Below are 5,179 nucleotides of genomic sequence, written 5' to 3'. Positions count from 1 at the left end.
GTATAGTGTATTTGGCTCAAAGAATACAGTATATCACATGAAGTGAATGAAGGTAGATTATGAAAGCATCGTGGAGATGGACGAAATGAAGTGACCAAAGTCCCAAAATTGAATCTTTGGTGATAAGTTACTGAAGAAGTATCATTTGAAATTGAAAGGTGAAAGTGTATTGGAATCCATAAGAGAAATGGGATTTGTACCATAAAGGTGTTTGGGTTAAGGACCAAACAACTCTAGATAGAAACGCAGACTATTCGTTAGGCGTCCTAAAAGGATGTATATGGAATTCCAAAGAAAGTGTACTTTAATGTCAAAGGAATGGCATGTCACTGGGTGAACGGTTTATGATCGTAGGTAGGTAATGAATAGTGAAAGATATGGGTGATGCCCTAAGGCGAAGGAGGAAAAATTAGAAGCATTCTCGCCAAGGATTCTCATCGTCGTGCCTACGTATTCTCATTGTGCAATGAGAAAGTCAGAGCAATCGTAGTTCGGAACTACGAGAATAGAAAGATATACCTTTGTCTAAGCAACAAAGACTCACAAGACAAACACATCTTCAAGGAAGGATGGTAGTACTGGATAGTACAAGGAATATATCATTTGTTGGAGAATCAACAATTCGAGATCAAATAAGGATAGTATCTTGGATCCGAGAGAGGAATAGACTCTTAATCGAAGAGCAAAGTGGCATCTTAGCCGAAAAAAGAATGAATTAAATGTTTGGGTTACGGGCCAAACAACTCTCGATTAATGAGGTGGACTGTTGTTATCGTCCTAAAAGAATAAACAAGGAGTCCAAGGAGAAGTATAGTTGATCTCAAAAGGATGGTACGATTGAATTAATGAAGAATGATTGATGAATGGATGAGGTAGATTCATAAATAAGATATAGATAAGATAGCTCGCGAAGAAACTAGGTTCTCCTGCCTACGTACCATTATAGTGCAATAAGGAAATCAGAGCTTTCGTAGTTCAGCCCATTAGGGATGAAAATAAGATGATGGAGGCAAAATAAATATGGTAGAATGATTGAATGGAAGAATGTAATAGAAAGGGGAGAATCTTTGTTGTTGTTCTTGTATTGATGAAGACCTTATCAATCGTTCGATTCGAATTGCACTAAAGTCTATGAATAGATGTGAATACGATGAGCGCTGGGTCATACGTCCCATACCCAAAGATACTCGGAATGGGGGTAGGAATACTCCAGACCCACTCCTTCTCTATTTCTTAAGGCTCGTATCGTACAACTTGATTCATGATTGATAAGTTGTTGATGTAGTTCTTGCTTTGTTGTGTTGATTTGTGGAGAGAGATAGATAGATAGATAGATAGATAGATAGATAGATAAATAGAGAGAGAGAGAGAGAGACTTGTCAATCGTATGATTAGAATTGTCTTGAGGCCTTGAGCTCCACAGCTTGGAAGAAAAGTCTTATTAAGTGACCAAGGGTCTTTTGGTCACTCAATTTAGACTGTTGGATTATACAAGTTCAAAGGATTTAATCAACCAAAATTGCTTTTGATCAATTTAATCATGGGTTTTATTTTGGTTTTAGGTTAATCCTAATCTAGAAGTTAGTAGTTGTTAGAAATTATCCCAAGGGATCATGCATTGATTGATTAAAATTGATTGAAAATTCTAAGTTAGAGGTCCTAAGGGAGCATGTACATATTGGTCAAAATATTGATAAAAAAAACCTATGTATAAGTCCTAAAGGGATCTACAATTGTAGGGAAATGGTTAAATCCTAATGTCAAATTCTAGTTCTAATGGGATCATGTCATAAGTGGATAAAAGCCTAAAATTACCTCTAAAGGGCAAAATTGTCATTTACAAAATATGTCCAAAATTTAAGACTAATCAAAACCTAATTAGAACCTAAAATGATAAAGTCCTAATGTTGAAAGTGGCATTATTCTCTAATTAAAAATCCTAATTAAAGTCCTAATTAAAAACCTAATATCCTAAAATCAAGATTTAATCCCTAGTTATCAGAATCAACCTAAATAATCTAACATTAACCTAATATCAATCTAATATTAAATTGCAAAACAATTAAAAATAACAAAAGAAATGAATTTGGTTGGGGAGGTGTAAGCTGGAAATAGAGGTGAGAAACTGAAATGGCTTTATGGGCTGCAGACAAGCCCAAAGTAGGTTTTTTGTTATAGTGAGAGTGTATGTTCAAAAACCAGGTGGAACAGGCCAAATGCAGCGTGGACTTTCGTTAGGCCCAAAGTCACATATTGAGTTTCAGCAGTGGGGGTGTACGCTCAGAGCGGCGTGTGAAATAGCAAAATTGACTGTGGACCTTGTTAAGCCCAACATCCATTTCGCTCACTAGTCATTGGGGGATGCACTAGAAATGGTGGTGTATGAAAATGAGTTTTGGTGGGCTTTAGGGAACGTTAAGCCCAACGCATTGACTTGTACAAGTCAACAAATTTTGAAAGAGTCAGCAAGCGCGCCATCGTATCTCTCCACTCATCCACAGCTCACCGACCATCCTCCCTAGACCACCGCGCCGGCGGCTGTCACCGACGATGGTGGTGGCCTAAACCTAAATTGCCACCACCACTGGATGCGCAAGGCTATGCTGGACACGAACTTGGAAATGGATTGGGGGATGGGTCGCTGGATTGGTCGAATTGAATGACATGATTAAAGGAGAACTAGTGCTGCAGGCCCATGAAGTGTGAATCCCCAGCCTTCTGACTTGGGCCTGAATCCAAGTCCCATCCCTAAGGCCCACACAAAAGACGGGGTGCAGCGGCTCATGTGAAGTGTGGATGGCACAGAATGTTTGGGCCTTTGGCCCAAACCCAATCCAAAGCATAAACTATACAGGAAACCAACACCAATCAAGGTCGAGCAAAGACGCAACATTCACACGTGAAAAGACGCTTCTAGTCATAAGCTAAACATTTCAACAAGCTGAAGCAGCTGAAAACACTTAAACCACCATCGGACGAAATCGAGCCTTATCACTGAAGCGAAAGGGGTGAAAAAAATGCTTATTCACATCGTGTTCCAGCGGCAGGCTCATGGATTCACGTCTACGGTTCAAGGCTTCCACTCATGGATTTATTCAACCACTTTCCTACGATTGGAAACACATAAGTCACAACGTAGAACAAATCGTAGATTCATGCTTGATTCATGGATTCTTATGCATTTCAGTTCATCGTTCTCTTCGTGTTTCACGTTTCCGTATTGTCGACATGGTGCAATTCACTTCAATAGATTCCAACAACAACTTTCAACAAAATTCGGATTGAAGCGAACTTACCCGTTTTGACGCAGCGATGAAACAGGTACAAATTCCTTGCCTCTTCACCTTCTAAGTGCTTCCTGTGAGATTGGTTATGTTTGCCATGCGTTTCTTGATGAATTCCTCACGTTTTGCTATGCGTTTTTGCTTGATGTATGCCTATGTGTTTTGTAGATCTTGCTATGCTTCTGCTTTTTGGATGAATGAATGAAGAAAGAATGGAGAATTTATGTGATCTCTGTGATTGGATGAAAAAGATGATTGGAGAAGTGATGAATGCATAATCATTATGGACTATTCAAGGTTGAAATAGAATGAAGAGTGAACAGGAAGAGTGAAGAGTTTTTTTTTCTCTGATGAATACTGTTATATAGAACAATTCGCAACCGAATCGGGCAACAAATTGGGGCAGGTTAGTTAGATTTGGGCAGGTGCTAAATTTGGTTTAACACTTGTGAAATTTCCTCAGTAGAAGTTGTTAAGTGTTAGTTGCGATTTTGAACTTCGGTTAGTATGAAATTGCAATTAATTGGTTAGTATGTGTTAGTTAGAAATTCACAATGAAATGAGGATGGATTTTATATTTGAATTTGAGTTTAATTTGGTTCTCTTTAGCTTCAGTTTTTGAACTGTTAGAAATTGTTAGATTGTTGGTTAGGAATGCAGTTATTCTGTTACTGTTAGTTAACAAGTTGGTTAACAAGTACTTATCTTAATTAGTAATTTGTCATCAAATTCAAGTTCAATTAAAGGTTAGCTCTAGGTTAGTCATAGGTTAATTAGAAAATCAGTTGATTAGTTAATCTGTTTAAAACCAATTTTTTGTTTCAGTTATCATTATGTTGTCAACTTATGCAGATGGAGTTGGTTTGATTTTTGTTGAATGAATGATGTTAGTGATCTATTATGATGCATTGTAAATTTGTTGTTAAATGTTAGTGCAGATTAGATGTTACGCTAGCTCTGCATTGAGATGTCAGGAAGTGAATTAAATGTTGCTCCTGTTAAATTGCTGTTAGTAAATTTCAGTTAGGCAACTAGTGCATTTTTGTTGCTACTGATTGTTGGTTTGTGAATGAATTATAAGTGACAGTCTGTTGATACCATGAATTATATGTGGACTTCTTTGAACTTTTGGGTAAACTAAACTCTGTTAAGCTTGTTATTGTTATGTTGTTGTATGAATTTGCTTGTTGGAAATGAATATGGTTGTAGGTGCTACAAACTACTTGCTTGTGTCGTGTGCTGCCTATGAACTGATGATTGGCTTGTTTTGTTTGAAGCATTGCTTGAGTGGGTTTATGACAGGGTTGATGTTGCTTGGCTTGTTGGGGCCTGCAGGTTTGAAGGTTATGCATTATTTTGCAGGCTGCTTGTTTCTATACTTAGACTGTTGCAAGTACTAGCAGTTGGTATGCAAGGTTTGATGGTCGTTGAACATAACTTCAAGGCATGACAAAACAAATGAAGCAACTTTGGCATGTGAGATCAAAGGGGTAAGATGAAGAATCAAAGTGAAGATTAGGATTAGGTTCATGGATTAGGTGGGTTGACTTTGGTCAAAGTTGACCAAAAAGTCAAATGTTGACCAAAGTCAACCTTTGGTCAAAATTATTATTTTTGTAATTTTATTATGAAATGATGTAAATATGATTTGAATGTAAATTTATATTAATGGTTCCTTTTATTTCAAATGCAAAGAAACTTTGAATTTCAAATAACATCTTTCCCACCAAAATCATGTTTGAAATGCCTTTTATGGATCATGCTTTATGAATTTGAATGAAATATGAAACTTGAATGAATAGACTAACAATGCCCTCAATGAATTAAGAATGAAATTAATCGTGAATGTGAATGAAATCATGACCAATGAATCCACCACAAGAAAATGGATCAAT

General features: G+C 37.1%; 1 long non-coding RNA gene across 1 annotated transcript; it reads left to right on the top strand.

Annotated features, from left to right (window-relative positions):
- The first annotated feature begins 2,885 nt into the window (after positions 1 to 2,885).
- Positions 2,886 to 4,965, top strand: LOC127128394 (uncharacterized). Its single transcript, XR_007805883.1, has 2 exons — positions 2,886 to 3,321; positions 3,453 to 4,965. It is a non-coding gene; the product is annotated as an uncharacterized LOC127128394 (long non-coding RNA).
- Positions 4,966 to 5,179: the final 214 nt, after the last annotated feature.

This window comes from Lathyrus oleraceus, chromosome 3 (genome assembly GCF_024323335.1).
Source record: "Lathyrus oleraceus cultivar Zhongwan6 chromosome 3, CAAS_Psat_ZW6_1.0, whole genome shotgun sequence".
NCBI lineage: Eukaryota > Viridiplantae > Streptophyta > Magnoliopsida > Fabales > Fabaceae > Lathyrus > Lathyrus oleraceus.
The sequence above is the reverse complement of the archived record's forward strand: the minus strand, read 5'-3'. Positions and strand labels throughout refer to the sequence as shown.